General features: G+C 47.9%; 1 protein-coding gene across 6 annotated transcripts in view; it reads left to right on the top strand.

The window, feature by feature from the left end:
* Window positions 1-20,064, top strand: part of SEMA6C (semaphorin 6C) — a 147,622-nt gene that overhangs the window by 46,969 nt on the left and 80,589 nt on the right. Inside the window, exon 1 of one of the 6 annotated variants that reach the window (XM_053278273.1) lies at window positions 3,073-3,093. The exons of 4 other annotated variants lie outside the window; for them this stretch is intronic. The gene's annotated coding sequence lies outside the window, so the exon portion shown is untranslated. Of the gene's footprint in view, window positions 1-3,072; window positions 3,094-8,133; window positions 8,209-20,064 lie in introns of those variants that run through there. One more of the 6 variants, XM_053278274.1, reaches the window with a different exon arrangement.

A 20,064-nucleotide genomic window follows, 5' to 3' on the forward strand; every position in this document is an offset into this window, starting at 1 on the left:
CACAAGGATCCCCCCCCACACACACACCAGTACCTTGTGATGCTGATAGGAACATAGGAAGCTGCCATATACTGAGTCAGGCCATTGGTCCATCTAGCTCAGTATTGTCTTCACAGACTGGCAGCGGCTTCTCCAAGGTTGCAGGCAGGAATCTCTCTCAGCCCCCTCTGAGGCTGATGCTGCCAGGGAGGGAACTTGAAACCTTCTGCTCTTCCCGGAGCGGCTTCGTCCCCTGAGGGGAATATCTTGCAGTGCCCACACATCAAGTCTCCCATTCAGATGCAACCAGGGCAGACCCTGCTTAGCTATGGGGACAAGTCATGCTTGCTACCACAAGACCAGCTCTCCTCTCCTAAGACCAGCTCTCCTCTCCTTGTGTTCTTGTGTATCGTAAGGTAGGGATGTGCAAACTGGCTAGAGACGATTCGCCATCAAACTTGGCCGACTCGAGGGCTTGCCCCCAGCTTGCCCTTGAGCTGAACCGGACCCGGTCCGGCTCGAATTCAAGCCGAACCCCTCAAGCCGGTCCAGGAGTTCTAACAAAAAAAAACCCGCCAGTGTGCATGCACGGCGGTCTCCAAAATGGCCGCCGACAGTCCGAAGAGGCTCAGAACAGGCTGAAAATGGACTAAAGGCCCAAACTGGACCGTTGGGAGACTAGGAGGAGGCCGGCAGGTGGAACTGGAGGTTTTCTGGAGGGTTTTCTGGAGAGTTTCTAAAAAATAAAAATAATCTTTGTTGCAACCCCATGACAAAGCCAAACTGGGTGGTCATTTTGGCGGGGTGGGGGGTACTGAACGTGCCCAATTCCATTCGGGTTGGGTCTGGACTCGAACCGGGCATACCGGTTTCATGCACACCCCTATCAGGATTGAGGGAGATGTAAGTTATCTGATTGACATCCTGATCGAAATTAACAGGGAAATCTTGAAACAAGAGCTTGAAACAAGAGCTTGAAACAAGACCCCACTTTGACTCAAAACGTTTCAGGTGATTCAAGTGCCATTTTGGAAGGCTGTCTTTCTGGAGAGAGCTGGTCTACTGATTGGGGTTGGCCGGTATACCAGGCCTCCGCATGTCAGCTTGCCTTGCAGGGCTGGTCTGCCTGCCACATGGTAGCCAGCCACACTGTGTCCGGAGTGGAGGCCTGGTCAACCTGCCTCATGTGGTGGGTAGACCAGCCCTCTGAAGTCAGTCGAAGTTCTAAGTCCAGAACAGAGGCCTGGTCTACGCACCGACCACAATCAGTAAACCAGCTCTCCCCAAAAAACCACCCTCCAAAACCGTGCTCAAAACATTTTGAGTTTGTTTCACTGAAACAGTCGGTTTGGTTTCGAACATTTTGCGTTTTGTGTCGAACTCGAAACAAAGCACAACATCTGTTTCGTGGTGTAGTGGTTAGAGTGCTGGACTAGGACTGGGGAGACCCGAATTCAAATCCCCATTCAGCCATGATACTAAGCTGGGTGACTCTGGGCCAGTCACTTCTCTCTCAGCCTAGCCTACTTCACAGGGTTGTTGTGAAAGAGAAACTCAAGTATGTAGTACACCGCTCTGGGCTCCTTGAAGGAAGAACTGGATATAAAAGTAAAAATAATAATAATAAATAATAAACAGAAACATAGGAAGCTTTATTTGTTTGTTGTTTCTCAATGTAAACCGCTTTGAGAACTTTTGTTGCTGAAAAGCAATATATAAATAGCAGTAGTAGTAGCTGCCATATACTGAGTCAGACCATTGGTCCATCTGTGTCAGGATTGTGTACTCTGACTGGCAGCGACTCTCCAAGGTTTCACGCAGGAGCCTTTCCCAGCCTTACCTTGAGATTGAACCTGTGACCATCTTCATGCAAAGTCGATGCTCAACCACTGAGTTATGGCCACATCCTCAATATATGGGGTGATTCAACCGCCCTCACTATAGTTGAGATGATGGATCATTTAATGGCTGATTATATCAAGGCCACATTTCAGAGTGCAGTTTGTGCTGGGGCCAGAGTTGGTGCTGCACTGCGTCCAGTAATGTTGAGGATGACAATTGTTGTTGTTCTCAACCTGTTCTGTAGGCCTGCTGGGTCTGGCAAGGGCAAGGGAGGGCTTCCAGGCCCAAGGGAGCCACTCTCCAGCTAGATTAGGTTTTTGTCTTTTGAAGATGAATCGTTGCCCAAATCTCTGAAAACCAACCCAGCACACCTAAGTCCCTAGGAGAGCTCTCTCTAGTCCGGCACCCTGTCTCCCACAAACTAGATGCCTCCAGGAAGCCCACAAGTAGAAGAAGCATTGTTTATCCCCAGCACCTGATGCTCAAAGATAGACTGCCCCTAAGCATGGATGTTCCACATAGCTCTCCTCTTCCTCCATGATTTTGCCTTGCCGCCTTCTTCAAACCACCAAAGCCAGTGGCCACCATCACCACGCCTTGTGGCACTGAGTCCCACAAATTAACCACACATTATTTGAACAAAGACTCTTTCTTGTCTATCCAAAATTTCCTGGTGATTGATTATTTATTGGATGGCCCACTGCTTTCTCCACACTGTACATAAATTTATAAACCTCTATCATGCCTTCCCTTTAGTCGTCTGGGTATTTTGTTTTTGTTTTTCCCTTGTCCAGGGACTTTAATCTTTCTTCCTGGGAAAGGTGCTCCAAACCCTTGATAATGTTGACTTTTCATTTTCAGCACCTTGCCCAACTTCCCAAGATCAAGTCACAGTTTAAAGGTAGGGATGTGTATGTGCCTGTGTGCGTTGTAGAAATCTCCTGATAACTGGGGTGCATTTAGCAATTCTGGGTGCTTGCAGATATATTGCATTCTCCTCCTCCTCTTTTAGTGACAGGCTGCTAACTGGAATGATTGTCGGTGAAGACACAAAGCCCTCCTTCCAGCTCAGAGATGGGTGGTAATCCTGCCAGTTCAATACAGGTTGTGATGGGTCACGATGAGTGGATTAAAAGCCGAGCAGTTGGCTGCATGCACATCATGATCTCAGTGAGGGCTGCGCCAAGCCCTTTATCTCCCTCTTATTAGCTGTCCCCTGTCTCCTTGCTCTCTTCCTGATCCTGAGTCCAGCACCTGAATCTCTTCCAAAAAGTAAGTGTGTGTGTGTGTGTGTGTGTGTGTGTGTGTGTGTGAGAGAGAGAGAGAGAGAGAGAGAGAGAGAGAGAGGTAACTTATTATTTTTGACAATGAGCCAGGAATCTGCACCTCAGAATTCTCGGGAAGAGGAAGAGAAATGGCAAGAATGCAAGTTTCTAGTCCTTATGGCCAGGGAGATAATCTTTAGTGCTTTGGGGGCAGGGCTTGGTTGCAGTTGGGAACATAGGAAGCTGCCTTGTACTGAGTCAGACCACTGGTCCATCTAGCTCAGTATTGTCTACTCAGACTGGCAGCGGCTTCTTCAAGGTTGCAGGCAGGAATCTCTCTCAGCCTTATCTTGGAGATGCTGCCAGGGAGGGAACTTGGAACCTTCTTCTGCTGTTCCCAGAGCGGCTCCATCCCCTGAGGGGAATATCCAATCTTACAGTGCTCACATGTGGTCTCCCATTAAATGCTAACCAGGGTGGTCCCTGCTTAGCAGAGGGGGCAATTCGTGCTTGCTCCCACAAGAACGGAGTGGTCCTGGCCATCAGTGTTGAAGAGGTGGTATGGCTTCACTGTCTGTAGCTTGGGCAATGTTAACTCCATGCTAATACAGAATGCTTGCCCCTGCCTAGGACTGAGGGAGGGAGGGAAGGAGCTTGTTTTTGTAGCCAGTGGCTGAGGCTGAAGGAACCTAGGAAGCTGTCATATACTGAGTCAGGCCATTGGTCTATCTAGCTTAGTGTTGTCTTCACAGACAGGCAGCAGCTTCTCCAAGGTTGCAGGCAGGAGTCTCTCTCAGCCCGATCTTGGAGATGCTGCCAGGGAGGGAACTTGGGACCTAGATGCTCTTCTCAGAGCGGCTCCATCCCCTCAGGGGAATCTCTTCCAGTGCTCACACTTCTGGTCTCCCATTCATTTGCAACCAGGGCGGGCCCTGCTTAGCTAAGGGGACAAGTCATGCTTGCTGCCACCAGACCAGCTCTCCTCTCTGCTTTGCAGGGGGGGGGGATGCTGGGTAAGAAGACAGATTGTATTGGCGTTTAGTCACCTGACTGTAGCAATACAACAAACAAACAATACCATACAATACACGGTAGCTTTACGATGAACTTGTCATGAAGGGAAGTCCACAGATTCGACCATAATTAAAAATTCAGTAAAGGCCAATTACACATCACAACATAGAAGTAGAATAACTTCTCATAAAATAATGCCAAATCACTTAAAAACAATAAGTAAACCACTGGAGGGTCTGTGGTGGAGCATCAGCTTTGCCTGCAGAAGGTTCCATGGTGGTGGTGGTGTTTACGTTTTATATCCCGCTCTTCCTCCAAGGAGCCCAGAGCGGTGCACTACATACTTCAGTTTCTCCTCACAACAACCCTGTGAGGTAGGTGAGGCTGAGAGAGAAGTGACTGGCCCAGAGTCACCCAGCAAGTCTCATGGCTGGACGGGGATTTGAACTCGGGTCTCCCCGGTCCTAGTACAGCACTCTAACCACTACACCACGCTGGCCCTCCTATGTTCCTATGTTTCTGCCAGTGGGAACATGATGTGTGAGCACTGCAAGGTATTCCCCTGAGGGGATGGAGCCATTCTGGGAAGAGCATCTAGGTTCCAAGTTCCCTCCCTGGCTTCTTCAAGATAGGGCTGAGAGAGATTCCTACCTTGGAGAAGCTGCTGCCAGTCTGTGTAGACAATACTGAGATAGATGGAACAAGGGTCTGACTCAGTATATGGCAGCTGCCTATGTTCCTCGTTCTTCGTTGGAGCAAAGAGTTATTATAATGATTTATTATTTTATATTTTATATCCCGCTCTTCCTCCAAGGAGCCCAGAGGGGTGTACTCCATACTTAGGTTTCTCCTCACAACAACCCTGTGAAGTAGGCTAGGCTGAGAGAGAAGTTACTGGCCCAGAGTCACCCAGGAAGTTTCATGGATGGGTGGGGATTTGAACTCAGGTCTCCCTGGTCCTAGTCCAGCACTCTAACCACTACACCACGCTGGAAACGAATCTCCTTGCAACCTTGGAGAGCCTGCTGCCGGTCCGGGTAGACAATACTGAGGTAGATGGATCAATGGTCTGACTCGGTATGATGCATGCAGAAGGTCCCTGATTCGATCCCTGGCAGCATCTCCAGGTAGGGCTAGGAGAGACTCCTGCCTGTAACCTTGAAGAGAAGCTGCTGCCAGTCAGTGCAGACAATGAGCTAGATGGAGCAAGGGTCTGACTCAGTATATGGCAGCATCTTGTGGTCCGACGTTCATAGTCACCACTTAAATTTCAGACGCTCCCCTCAACAAGTCACTGCATTTTCCTTCAAGAAATTTCCTCTGATGTTAATCACGCACGGATGACTGGATGGTAGAGTTCTGTTTCTTTTCTCGCCCCCCCCCGCACCTTTTTTTCCTGTTTATTTGATTTGTGTTCTTCTTTTGCTTAAAGCTTGACTACTGTTCCTCTGGCAAAAGCTCACATTTTCATTAATTTTCCCATGAAAAAAGTTTCATATTCCCATCTGTCTTGGTCCCCCTCCCCACCCCGAAAGCTGTGTTTGGGGGTATAGTGTTTAAATCTTTCCCAACCCAAATGAGGCTTTGGACGACGAGTGACCAGGTGACAAATGATGAATCTGTTAGCTATTCATCCAGAGCTCTGATCGCTGGTGCAGTGGGAAGTTGGTCTTGTGGTCGCGAGCATGAATTTTTCCCCTGGCTAAGCAGGGCCTGCCTTGGTTTGTCTTTGGATGGGGGGCCACATGTCAGCACTGTCTGCTGTAAGATATTCCCTTTAAAGGATGGGGCCGTAGCTCAGTGGAAGTGTGTCTGCTTGGCATGCCAATGGTCCCCGCTGGCAGCATTTCCAGGTAGGGCTGGGAGAGAGACTCCTGCCTGCAACTTGGGAGAAGCCGCTGCCGGCCTGTGTAGACAGTATGGACCAAGGGTCTGACTCGATCTTAGGCAGCTTCCTAGGTTCCTGTGTTTTGGAACGAATGAAAAATGAACCAAATCAGTCTCCCCCGAACAGGATTGAAATATCCATTGGCAACTCAACATTATTTTTGTGTATGTTGAAATTGATAGGAACGTAGGAAGCTGCCTTATACCAAGTCAGACCTTTGGTCCATCGAGCTCAGTATTGTCCACTCAACACTGACTGGCAGCAGCTCTTCAAAGTTTCAGGCAGGCGTCTTCCCCAGCCCTACCTGGAAATGCTGCCAGGGATTGAAGCGGGGACCTTTGGCATGCCAAGCAGACACACTTCCACTGAGCTACGGCCTCATCCTTTAAGGGGAATATCTTACAGCAGACAGTGCTGACATGTGGTCCCCCATCCAAAGACAAACCAAGGCAGACCCTGCTTAGCCAAGGGGACAATTCTCATCCATTCTGCATGCAAAGCAGATGCTCTACCACAGAGCTATGGGCCCCATCCCCTGAGGGGAATCTCTTGCAATGTTCACATGTAGTCTCCCATTCAAATGTAAGCCAGGGCAGACCCTGCTTAGCAAAGGGGACAAGTCATTCTTGCTACCTCAAGACCAGCTCTCCTGCCTGCTCTACTCCCCTATAATAATAATAATAATAATAATAATAATAATAATTATTATTATTATTATTATTATTATTATTATTATTAATAGTCAATATTTGCACAATATAAGTGGAAAATCAGACATCACCAAGACCTGGCAATGGCTTAAGAATGGCAACTTGAAGAAAGAAACAGAGGGTTTAATACTGGCTGCACAAGAACAGGCACTAAGAACAAATGCAATAAGAGCAAAAGTAGAAAAATCCACAACAGACAGCAAGTGCCGCCTTTGTAAAGAAGCAGATGAAACAGTGGACCACCTCATCAGCTGTTGTAAAAAGATTGCACAGACTGACTACAAACAAAGGCATGACAAGGTAGCAGGGATGATACACTGGAACATCTGCAAAAAATACAAGCTACCTGTAGCCAAGAATTGGTGGGACCATAAAATTGAAAAAGTGGTAGAAAATGAAGATGCAGAAATATTATGGGACTTCCGACTACAAACAGACAAACATCTGCCACACAGTACACCAGATATAACTGTAGTCGAGAAGAAAGAAAAACAAGTCAAAATAATCGACATAGAAATACCAGGGGATAGCAGAATAGAAGAAAAAGAAATAGAAAAAATCACCAAATACAAAGATCTACAGATTGAAATTGAAAGGCTGTGGCAGAAAAAGACCAAAATAATCCCAGTGGTAATTGGCGCCCTGCGTGCAGTTCCAAAAGACCTTGAAGAGCACCTCAACACCATCAGGGCCACAGAAATCACCATCCGCCAGTTACAAAAAGCAGCTTTACTGGGAACAGCCTATATTCTGCGACGATATCTATAACAACAGCAACAACATTGACCATAAAATCCAGCCATCCCAGGTCCTTGGGAAGGACTTGATGTCTGGATAAAACAAACCAGTCAATAACACCTGTCTGACTGTGTAAAATAATAAATAATAATAGTCAAGACTAGCTTACTCATGACTAAGTCTCATTGAAATTAATGGAGTTTCAATGGGACTTAGGCATGACTAAACTGAGTTTGGGTGCTGCCTCACAGCAGAGTCTGTTTTCAGCAGCCGCCTCGAGAAGAAAGCAGCCTTTTTGGCAGTTGGGATGATTCGGAGATACGCTGATCTGCTGCGTATCGCATGGAGATCTGCCAGCAGTTCCCTTCCCAGTCTGCCTTGGTGTTCTCTCCTGCCTTGTCATGATTTTGCCAGTCGGGGGGGGGGGGGAGAGCCATGGAGCTGCGTTTGGCTCGGATGTTCTGCCTTCAGCCTTGGAACTTCCTTCCAGCCGCTCGCCTGCGGTTCCCGAGGTTTTGGAGCTGGCAGAGTGTTGTGTCAGGAGCCAGAGTTGCAGATCGGTGCGTTGCCAGTTCGAATCCTGCTTCTGCCACGAACTGGCTCAGGGACTTAAGGCACACCGCTCTCTTTCAGCCATTCCATCTGCTGCCTGGGGATAATAAAGTGGTCCTTTTTCAGGACGGTTGGTAAAGACTGCAAGGTTGACGGATTTGGCTGAAGGATTGGGGATGCTCGAGAGCACGATAAAAAGGCTGCTATGACTGGTTGACGGGTATGTATTTATATGTGTTAGTATGAAAACTGAGCTGCTCCAGAAGGAGAGTTGGATAATGCCAATGACTAGCAAAAACAATACAAAAGCAGTTTGGTGTAGGACCAAACTAGGCCAGTTTAGTTTAGGACTGGAGAGACCCACATTCAGATCCCCACTCGTCTCTGAAACCAACTGGATGGTCTTGGCAGGTCTCTCTCTCTCTCCTGCTTCACAGGGTCCTTGTGGTGATAAAATTGTGGGTGATACAAGTCTGTATTTCCCTGGAGGAAAGGTGGGATTAAACACAAAATGAAATAGAGTAAAATTAGCACAGTGGTGGTATCCAGCTTGAGTATACGGTGATGCTCCCTTTGTTTTGCTGGGTCTTGTGCAAGAGAATGCTGAATTCGGACCCTGTCAGCCAGTCCTATTCATCTCCTCCTCCGAGATCATTCATGATGGCTCAATGGAGGTGTAGTGATCAGACGACTCTCCCTCTAAAGAGTTAGTGGGAAGTGAACTCTGTCTTGACTGACAGTTGGGTGAACTCCAGGGCTCAGCCAATCAGCACACCAGATGGGTGGGACCTAGAGAGCCGTTGCCAAGAAGAAGAGTGTTTTTTGCTGCAAGAGGAGCTAGGCTGGAGGTGCTCAAAAGGACATGCGGCCATGGAGTTTGGCTGCAGAAGAATAACTCTGCAGATCCTTGGAAGGCAGAAGGGCAGGAAGCTTGAATTCTCATCTGGAGTTTGGCAAGTCCAAGGAAAGGAAGCCTGGGCTTAAGTTTCTTCAGTCAGACTTTGAGTCAGGGAAATCATATTTCTTTGGTGTGTGTGCTTTTGCATATTTCTGATACTGTTCTATTATTGTTTACCTGTAACATAATTAAAATAAGAAACACTAGCCTAAGCCCATCCTACCTAGTGCATTGCAAAAGACTCTATAAACATTTAAATGTGCATTAAGACAACCTATGTTTGTAACTCTACTAAGTCTTCTTAACTGTACCTAAAAGCTGAGAGAGCCTCAGACGGAATCAGTCTGTAGTAATTGAATATAACTGGTTTTTTTTAGTTCTTTTCTTTTTACAAGCCTCTCTGAGTTGATGTTTAACTCGGGAAAAGTGGGGGCTGAAGGGGGTTTCTCTGGCACAAACACATCCGCAAACAGTTGGCAGCTATCAGTTTTCACCCCACATGTAGGCTTGCACGTGGAAGATTTTTTGTACTTATCCAATAGCAAAATAAAGAGAGTTTCCCCTGGGATTCCACCCCAAGCCCAGGGAGGTTCAAGCTCTGTTGATAAAAGGGGTAGTGGCGGCAGCATTTTGAACCTACCGATAATACAGAAGAGTTTTAGGATAAGCCTAGCCAGGCATGGAATAGGGATGATTCAGCATTTCTTTCCCTCACATGTGCTTGCTCAGAGACAAAGGCTTTAATCCGCTACAGGAACCTCCATGTTCAGGGACAGTCTGCCATCAATGCTAGTTGCAAAGAAGGCTGTTGCTGCCCTTCATGCCTTTGTTGAGGTCTTCCCCAAGGTGTCTTTCCAGTCCAGGCCTGCTCAGCTTAGACCCTCCTGTAGCTGTTTGATTGATTGTCTATCATATTTCTATACTGCCTGATATGTACATCTCTAGAAGTTGGCCTACAACTCCCATTATACCTAGCTATGGGCCACTGTGGCTGGGGATTATGGGAGTTGTAGTTCAAAAACAACTGTGGGGGGGGGGGTGGCCTAAGTTGATCAGGCCTGGTCTAGCCAGTGTCAGACCCAGGGTGCTGAAATTAGGTAGATCTTTGTTCTGATGATCCAGCGGGATCCTTTTTCTGTTCAGAGGTACTTGTATTCTTCATTAGCTTTGTGTAGGTTAAAGGGGGGAAAAATAGATAAACTGACAGAAGAGGAGAGGTCTGTTCACAGCGACTGGCTGCAATAGCTCATTTGAGCCTCCATGTCTGGAAGCAGTCTATCTGTGGATCCCAGGTACCGAGAGGGCAGTGTCCCCAAGGGCACACAAAATCTGCTGCCTTGGAGACTGTAGATTGTCTTGCCTCATGGGCAGGTCCGCCTGCGTCTTTCCTCTCCCCTGCCTAGTGAGCCCCTCCCCGCCCACCTCCAGCGCTTGGGTGGCTTCCATCCGGCGTCACTTTCGTTTCCAAAAGACACTGATTTCGTTTCATCCCGGAGGCCCCTGACAAACAGTGCTTATCGAGGAAGAGGAATCACCCGACCAGCATGGGACAGCCAGCATCAGAGAGGCAATTTAGAGATGAATAGAGAGATTCAGCAGCTGTACAGAGGGATCCCTTTTCTCTCGGAGATTAAAAGTTTTCTCTGGCAGCAGGGCTTTGCTTTTAGGCAGCCATGGGGGGGAAATGGGGGCCAGGCACGTGCCAGGTGTTTCTAGAAGAGCCAGCTCTGTTCTGCCACAGCACCCCAGTTCCCCTGTGGCAGGCCCTTGTGGTTGCTGATGAAAAGCGACAGGTTTGAATCCAGAAGGTAGTGGGGTGGTGGGGGAATACTTTCTGGCTGGCTGAGAATCTGCCGTGGGGGTGACAGGTGGGCAAGAGATAAACCAGGGAGAGCGCCTTCTCCTGGCGTGGGGTGTCTGTACGCGAGGCTGGGAGGTGGCCTCAGTTGCAGGAGGTTTCGATCTAGTCCTATGATGGAAGGGAGGTGGGAGATTGATGCAGTAAATCAATAGAACCTAGGAAGCTGCCATATACTGAGTCAGGCCATTGGTCTATCCCACTCAGTAATGTCTACCCAGACTGGCAGCGGCTTCTCCGAGGTTGCAGGCAGGCGTCTCTCTCAGCCCTCTCTTGGAGATGCTGCCAGGGAGGGAACTTGGAACCTTCTGCTCTTCCCAAAGCGGCTCCATCCCCTGAAGGGAAGATCTTGCAGTGCTCACTAGACTCCTTTTCATATGCAACCAGGGCAGACCCTGCTTAGCTAAGGGGACAGGTCATGCTTGCGACCACAAGACCAGCCAGTTTCACCTTTTTGTGATGTCCCTCTTCTATTCCTTGGTCAAACTGGCAAGGTCAAGGGAAGCCCGGTCCGTTTCAGTGAAACTGGCACACCCGCCGGTCCACAGGGTCTTTGTTGTCTTTTTTTCTAGCATCTTCCTCATTGCTGCAACTTGAGATCCTTTTCAGCTGGACAAAGGAAACCATGTGTTCTACCACCAAATAGGTCCCTTCCCCAGACTGGAGCTTCTGGGGTTTATTTTATTTTATTTTATTTTATTTTATTTTATTTTATTAATTAATTAATTAATTACATGTATATCCCGCTCTTCCTCTGAGGAGCTCAGAGCGGTGTACATGGCCATTTTTATCCTCACAACAACCCTGTGAGGTAGGTTAGGCTGAGAGATGCATGACTGGCCCAGAGTCACCCAGTGAGTTTCATGGCTGAATGAGGATTCGAACTCAGGTCTCCCCAGTCCTGGCCCAACACTCAAACCACTCTGCTGTTCTGAAGCTCCCAATCCAGTAGGCACGGGCATCCTGGTCACCATATCTTAAGGACGACATTGTAGAACCGGGAAAAGTGCAGAAGAGGGCGACCCCGAGGATCAGGGTCTTGGAGCACCTTCCTTAGGAGGCAAGGCGACAGCACCTGGGCTCTTTAGTCTGGAAAAGAGGCAACAGAGAACTATGCCTGGAGTAGAGACAGTGGAGGGGGACGCTAGAAGCAGGGGTCAGTCCATGAAACGGAAGGCTGGGGAATTCAGAACCGACACAAGGAAGTACTTTTTCACACCGCGCATACTTAACCTATGGAATCCTCTGCCACAGGATGTGGTGGTGGCCACTAGCTTGGGTGGCTTTAAAAGGGGCTTAGACAAATTCATGGAGGACGGCTCTGTCAATGGCTACTAGTCTGGTGGCTATAGGCCACCTCCAGCCTCAAAGGAAGGATGCCTCTCAATACCAGTTGCAGGGGAGCAACAGCAGGAGAGAGGGTGTGCCCTCACCTCTTGACTGTGGGCTTCCCAGTGGCATCTGGTGGGCCACTGTGTGAAACGGGACGCTGGACTAGATGGACCTTGGGCCTGATCCAGCAGGGCTGTTTTGATGCACAGAGGTTTTTCTTGGCGGCAAAGGCTCTTATCCCTTCCCCACTTGAATTCAATGGGCCTGGCTCTGCCTTCTGCTTGCTCCCCGTCCCCATGTCTGTGGCTTTCCTCTCTAGTCCACCCTTCAGCAAGCAAAACAATCCATTTGAGAGGAAGAAGTGGTGGTAGGGACTTATTTTTTCCCCTCCCTTTTTTTGTTGGGGAGCAGAGAGAAGGTGTTCTCCTCTTCTTGGGGGCCCCAACTGTGGCTGCTTTCTCCTTCTGAGGATCTGTCTCCATGTCATAGGAACGTCGATATAGCTGCCATATACTGAGTCAGACCCTTGGTCCATCTAGCTCAGGATTGTCTACACAGACTGGCAGCAGCTTCTCCAAGATTGATGGTGGGAATCTCTCTCAGCCCTATCGGGAGATGCCGGGGGCGGGGGACTCTTCCCAGAGCGGCCCTCGCAGGTTACAGGCAGGAGTTTCTCTCCACCCTACCTGAACCTGGGGCCTTGTGCTTGCAAAGCAGAGGATCTCCCACTAAGCTACAGCTCCATCTCCCGAGGGGAATATCTTAATGGTGTTCACCTGTCGTCACCCATCCAAATGCAAACCAAGGTGAACCCTGCTTAGCAAAGGGGGCCATTCGTGCTCACCGCCACAAGGCCCGTTCTCCTCTGCACCACTTCCCTCTCCACCCGAAATGAAAAGCGACTGGTTCGCTCGCCCTGCCTCTTGGTTGTAATGAAGTTACTCGGCTGTCAGCACCGATCCGGTTGGTTGGTGGTCATTCCCCTCCACCCTAACTCGGTTCCCCCCACCTCTGACATCTCACTCGGGGTGATGAAGCGATGGCTCTTTCCTTTCATTAGGGTAAGCTTTTCTTCTGCTGTGGAAAGCAGGGCCGTAGAAACTGATCGCTTGGGCGCTGCCTGGAATGTGGCACCTTCGAAAATATCTCGATCCAGTAGATTCATGCATTGTTTTTAAAGGAAAGAAACCGCCAAAGAAATATTAGAATTCATAACACTTAATTAAAAAAGAAACGGTGCCCGTGTCTTGAGATAAATGACTGCAGAACAGTGGTACATCTGCTGGTCACCTCCAGACTTGACTACTGCAATGTACTCTACGTGGGGCTGCCTTTGTACGTAATACGGATACTGCAGTTGGTCCGGAATGCGGCAACCAAGTTGATCTCTGGGTCATCTAGGAGAGACCATATTACTCCTATTACTCTTAAAAGATCTACACTGTCTGGTGATAAGTTTCCTGGCAAAATACAAGGTCTTAGTTATAACCTATGAAGCCCTGAACAGCTTGGGCCCAGGGTATCTAAGAGAATGTCTTCTTCGCTATTTTATTTTATTTTATTTTATTTGCAAATTAAATTTTATTGATTTTAACAATATTCTTATTAACATTCAGAACAAATAAACAAATGTGGACTTCCCGCTCACACCTCTTCGTGAATCATCAGCTATAAAATGTACCTTTGCTATAATAATAATTCAAAACATAGATTTAAACCCTACAAACACGATTTTAATCTACCCAACCTGCTATTATTACTAAATTTCAAACCCTGCTGTAAAATCCATAGTAGGAAAATAGTTCTTTAAATACAACAAAAATGGTTTCCAATCTTCTTTAAAGCATTCTAAATTTTGATCTCTTATCAATACTGTAAGTTTTGCCATCTCCGCATATTCCAAAATTTTTATCAGCCAATCTTCTTTTGAAGGGAGTTCATTGCTCTTCCATTTCTGTGCATATATTATTCTGGCAGCCGTAGAAGTGTACATAAAAAATGTTAAATCAGTTGTAGAAAATACTCCTTGTGTTATTCCCAGCAGGAAGGATTCTGGCTTCTTAGGTAATATCATTTTAAATATTTTCTTTAATTATTTTATTTATTTATTTATTTAACATATTTCTATACCACCCAAAATGCAAGTTCTCCGGGTGGTTTACAAGACAATAAAACAACCAATAAAAAGATTGACAGATTTCAACCACTAAAACTTTAGAAGTTAAAACTATTAAACAATTAAAACACAATTAAAACATTGTGTATGAACCACACCGCCCACTGAGATCACCAGGAGAGGTTCGTCTGCAGTTTCCACCGGCTCATCTGGCGGCTACGCAGGGACGGGCCTTCTCCATGGCCGCACCGAGGCTTTGGAACATGCTCCCTGCTGAAATAAGAGCCTCCCCATCTCTTACTACTTTTTAAAAGGCAGTCAAGACACATTTGTTCACCCAGACTTTTAATTAGATACCGTTTTAATAGTTTAATGGTTTTTAATAGTTTTAACGTGGTTTTAGGTTTTAAATTGTTGTAATGTTTTAACCTTTTTACTTGTTTTTATTGTTGTAATCCGCCCAAAGATTTGCGTTTTGGATGGTATACAAATATGTTGAATGAATGAATGAATTGCCATTATTTCTACATGTGGTGGGCGAGGTGCTCTTTCAAATGTACCGGAAACTCTGAAGTTGACCCCTTTTGTTGTTTGTGGACACCTGAGCTCTTGCAAGGTGTCCTGGTTTGAAGCTAGCAGCTGAGGTCTTGCAACATTATTCCTAGTTAACAGTAGTTTTGTCTACGAAATGTCAGTACAAAAACAAATGGATGGTCAAGTTTGAAGTGACCCTGCACAGTAGCAAGCTACTAGACTTTGGCTAAGACTCCCCATTAAAAAAACAACAACCACAAAACCATAATTCTAAAACAAGAGATGTACGGATGAAAGCCTTCCTGGAATTGAGAACCTCAGAAGAGCCCTGCTGGATCAGAACAGAGGTCCAAGGAGTTCAACATCCGGGGTCCAACAGTGGGCAACCAGATGGGACTAGAGCTCAGAGCATCTGCTTTGCAGGTTCAGTTCCAGCCAGCATCTTCAGGTAGGGCTGGGAAATGCTCTTGCCTGAGAAGTGTGCAATCCTCAGCTAGATGGACCAGTGGGAGAAGAGAGCTGGTCTGGTGGTAGGAGGCGTGACTTGTCCCCTTAGCTAAGCAGGGTCCACCCTGGTTGCATTTGAATGGGAAACTAGAAGTGTGAGCACTGGAAGAGATTCTCCTCAGGGGATGGAGCCGCTCTGGGAAGAGAATCTAGGTCCCAAGTTCCCTCCCTGGCAGCATCTCCAAGATCGGGCTGAGAGAGATCCCTGCCTGCAACCTTGGAGAATCAGCTGCCAGTCTGGGAAGACAATACTGAGCTAGATGGACCAAGGGTCTGACTCAGTATACGGCAGCTTCCTCTGTTCCTATGTTTGACTTTGTATAAGGCAGCTTCATACATTCCTATAGTTCTATGAAGCCCAGAAATGGAGTGTGAAAGCAAAAGATCTCCTCCATTGTTTGCCCTCTAGTAACCGGGATAGACTGCTTCAGAACCGAGAGGTTCCCCGTGGCCATTGAATAGCGATGGGTAGACCTGTCCTCCCCAACTGTGCTCTTTCTGATCCGAAAGCCTTGCCCCCGAATCCTTGCCAGGAGTGCAGTCAGCCTCCCTGCTGAGAGGCCAGGCCAGCTCAATGTGGCTAGGGGTGATGGGAGTTGTAGTTCAACAAGAGCTGGAGATCCAAGGTTGCCTCATGCGGCGCTAGTGCCAAGGGGTGTGCATTCACAAGCACCACTGCGCCTGCCCTGCCCTGCAGCTGGTGAGGTTAGTTTTTGAATAGGACACACACACACCCCCAGAATACCTTGGACAAATGTAGGCCTGTTGAGTTGCTAGGGGTGAGCAACGGGCAGCGGGCGTATTTTTCGTGGCAGCTGTACAAGAGAGGAGCAAGGAGAGCCTGTGGAGAAGGAGGGAGGGAGGGAGGGAGGAGGATTTCAGCTCCAGCTGTGGGCAAACAAAAGAGGCATCAAGGGCCTTTCCCTAGGATCCCTGAGTTGTGGGGCTGTCGATCACGACCCTGGCCTGGAAGTGTGAATTGGCCAGAAAAAAGCCCGCACCTTCAGAGCATCCGAGGAGAGACTGGCTGGAAAAGCGATCTGCTTAAAGCAAGCCAAACTCCCGCCTGTCAAATGATTGTTTTATTAGTTTTGCTTCCTGTTCTGTAGCATCGGGCTGGGCTGAAATTTGCCTGCCTCCTTCGCAAGCTGTGAAGTGGGCGTATTGGAGATTTCAGGAGTGGAAGCAAAGCTCCTCGGCACTTTTAGTGGCGCCTCCCTCCCACCACCTCACACACACCCCCTTTTTTTTTTGCTTATGGCCACCATATAAATGGTCACCACCGGGGAGACCCGAGTTCAAATCCCCATTCAGCCATGAGACTAGCTGGGTGACTCTGGGCCAGTCACTTCTCTCTCAGCCTCACCTACCTCACAGGGTTGTTGTGAAAGAGAAACTCCAGTATGTAGTCCACCGCTCTGGGCTCCTTGGAGGAAGAGCGGGATATAAATGTAAAAATACAAAAATACAATATGTAAATGCCCTGGATTGACAATGTGTCGTGATTAGACTGTGAGCCTTTTGGGAACCCTCTTTTCCTCATTATTCTCTTTCTGTGTATAGATCACTTTGAGAACCTTTCGGTTGAAAGGTGGGCTATAAAAACTGGTAGTCGTAGCTTCGCTCCACAGCATTTTGGGAACATAGGAAGCTGCCTATACGGAGTCAGACCCTTGATCCATATAGCTCAGTATTGTCTACACAGACTGGCAGCGGCTTCTCCAAGACTGCAGGCAGGAATCTCAGATTCTTTAATGATGCTGCCAGGGAGGGAACTTGAAACCTAGATGCTCTTCCCAGAGTGGTCCCATCCCCTAAGCGGAATATCTTATAGTGCTGACGCATGTAGTCTCCCATTCAAATGCAAACCAGGGTAGACCCTGCTTAGCAAAGGGGGCAATTCATGCTTGCTGCCACAAGACCAAAATGGCCCTTGGCCATGGAAAGGATTTGCAGATTCAAGCAGAGCAATGATAAGTTCACCCATCCTTGAAAATGCAAATTTGCCACCCACCCCCAATTTCAACCAAGTATTCAGAAGTTCAGCTTGGTCTCAGATTACTACCTTGTGGAAACTTAACTTGGCCAGCTATTGGTTTGACGTTTCCGCCATTTCTTAATAAAGAATAGTTAGCATTGGGAATTGAACCATTAAAAACTTGGGGTTTGGTTCAAGTTGATCAAGCTTGATTTATTTCTTAACTCTCTGGCTCAGCTGCGCTCTGGTCCCTAACTTGAAAAAGGTGCTCAGTAATTATTTCTGACACTCTGAGCTGGCCTTGAATTGGTTTAGATCCATTTCATGTGGGGGAAATTCCTAACCCCGGCTTGCGACGCGTCTCTATATAAAATCAATACAGCTATAAGTATTTGTTTGGTTAAGTAGTTTGTTTTTTAAAATTTGTTTTGAACTTTTAAGAGGTTTTACAAGCAAATAAGGCACAGCAGGTTAAAAAAACAAAAACAAAAAAACACCCGCACGGAAATTTAAACGGGAATCGTGTCATGGGCATGCCTGATGGAATTGCTGGCTTTGAATTGGTTGCCACTTTATGTGCCGAGATGTTCAGTTCTGGTTCAAGGTGATTAAGAGATGAGAGCCAGCGTGGTGTAGTGGTTAGAGTGCTGGACTAGGACCGGGGAGACCCGAGTTCAAATCCCTATTCAGCCATGAGACTTGCTGGGTGACTCTGGGCCAGTCACTTCTCTCTCAGCCTAACCTACCTCACAGGGTTGTTGTGAGGAGAAACTCAAGTATGTAGTCCACCGCTCTGGGCTCCTTGGAGGAAGAGTGGGATATAAATGTAATAATAATAATAAGAGGTTTTAGGTTCAGGTTCCGTTCTGGTTCACTGCATGGGAAATACCCCACTCTGGACTGATGATTGCATGCAGGTTCAGTTCAATTCCCTTGTTAGCAGTTGCAGCTCAGGGGGAGAGCATCCGCTTTCCATGCCAAAGGTCTCAAGTTCAGTCCCTGGCCTTGGAGAGCCGCTGCCAGTCTGTGTAGACAGTCCTGAGCTCGATGAGCCAGTGGTCAGACTCAGTAGAAGGCCCAGCTTAAGAATCTAAGAACAGCCCTGCTGGATCAGGCCCAAGGAGGCCCATCTAGTCCAGCATCCTGTTTCACACAGTGGCCCACCAGATGCCGCTGGAAGCCACAGACAGGAGTTGAGGGCCTGCCCTCTCTCCTGCTGTTGCTCCTCTGCAACTGGGACTCAGAGGCATCCTGCCTTTGAGGCTGGAGGTGGCCCATAGCCCTCTGACTAGTAGCCGTTGATAGACCTCTCCTCCATGAAGTTAACCAAACCCCTCTTAAAGCCATCCAGGTTGTTGACTATCACCACATCTTGTGGCAGAGAATTCCACAAGTGGATGATGCGTTGTGTGGGAAAGTACTCCAATTTGTTGGTCTTAAATTTCCTGGCAATCGGTTTCATGGGATGACCCCTGGATCCAGTGTTATGTGAGAGGGAGAAGAATTTCTTTCTCTCCACTTTCTCCACACCATGCATGATAGAGGTGTTTCCCCGCAGTTGTCCTTTTAGCTTCCAGGACCTAAGCCAGGGATGCTCAACCTTGGGTCTCCAGATATCGCCGGACTACAGTTTCCTTCATCCACAGCTGCAGTAAGTAGCACATCTGGAGTCCCAAAGTTACGAACCTGGCTTAAAAAAAACAAGTCCTAGCAGCTGCTTTGAGGATAGCTCTGTGTGCTGTTTCCGTGTCTGAGGCTTGAACATTGTATCGGAACGTTCTTCCAGCTTTTACACAAACATTTTGTTTTCTTTTGAACCGGCGCAGGACAGGCAGTAGGATGGATTGCAGCACGTTGTGCAGGTAGGGTTGCCAGCTGTGTCTGAAGCTATTCCTGGAGATTTATTTCCCCCCCAATATTTCCCATCCAATATTTCTCACCATCACAAGCCATTAAAATCTCCAGAATTGCTTTCGGTAGCTCCGCAGAGATAGATGTCGATTCCCGGAGTCCCCAGGTCAAACCCAGAGGGTTGGTGACCCCCGTCTGTGGCTGCTAGAGTGCCTCCTGTAATGAGTATAATTGGAAGAGAGGCAGTGATAGTCATCCTCGGTGTGAGAAAGGGGTGCGTTCGTAAGCAGACGAAAGGTTTCTTTCTTATTCTCCATAGAAGTTCGGAGGAGCTTGGTCGGCCCAACTGAAGCTGATCTGTGGTCCTGGAGGGAAGTAGTCAAAGTACTACCTGAACTTGGGGCCACCCGGGGAAATCTGGCTGCAGTTTGGACAGGGGAATTTGGGCTGGGCAAAGGGAAGTGGTTTTTCTGTACTGTCTTGCGGAACTGACTGCCACAAGACAGGCAGTGCAGGCACTGGTTTTGATAATCAGAGTGGATAGAGATCAGTTCCCACCCACCCCCGCCCTCTCTCACAACACTAGAAATGCCAGAAGCCATCCCATGAAACTGATTGCCAGGAGATTTAGGACCGACAAAAGGAAGGACTTCAGAATTCTCTGCCACAGAATGTGGTGTGAGCCACCAGCTTTAAGCAGATCTTAGACAAATTCTTGGAGGACAGCTCTGTTAATGGTAACAGCTCTCTTGATGAGCATAGGCTTTCTCCAGCTTCAGAGGCAAGGTGCCTCATAGGAAGCTGCCATATACTGAGCCAGACCATTGGTCTAGCTAGCTCAGGATTGTCTTCACAGACTGGCAGCGGCTTCTCCGAGGTTGCAGGCAGGAATCTCTCTCAACCCCATCTTGGAGATACTGCCAGGGAGGGAACTTGGATCCTAGATGCTCTTCCCAGAGTGGCTCCATCCCCCTGAGGGGAATATCTTACAGGGCTCACACT

Source organism: Hemicordylus capensis, chromosome 14 (assembly GCF_027244095.1).
Source record: "Hemicordylus capensis ecotype Gifberg chromosome 14, rHemCap1.1.pri, whole genome shotgun sequence".
Taxonomy (NCBI): Eukaryota; Metazoa; Chordata; class Lepidosauria; order Squamata; family Cordylidae; genus Hemicordylus; species Hemicordylus capensis.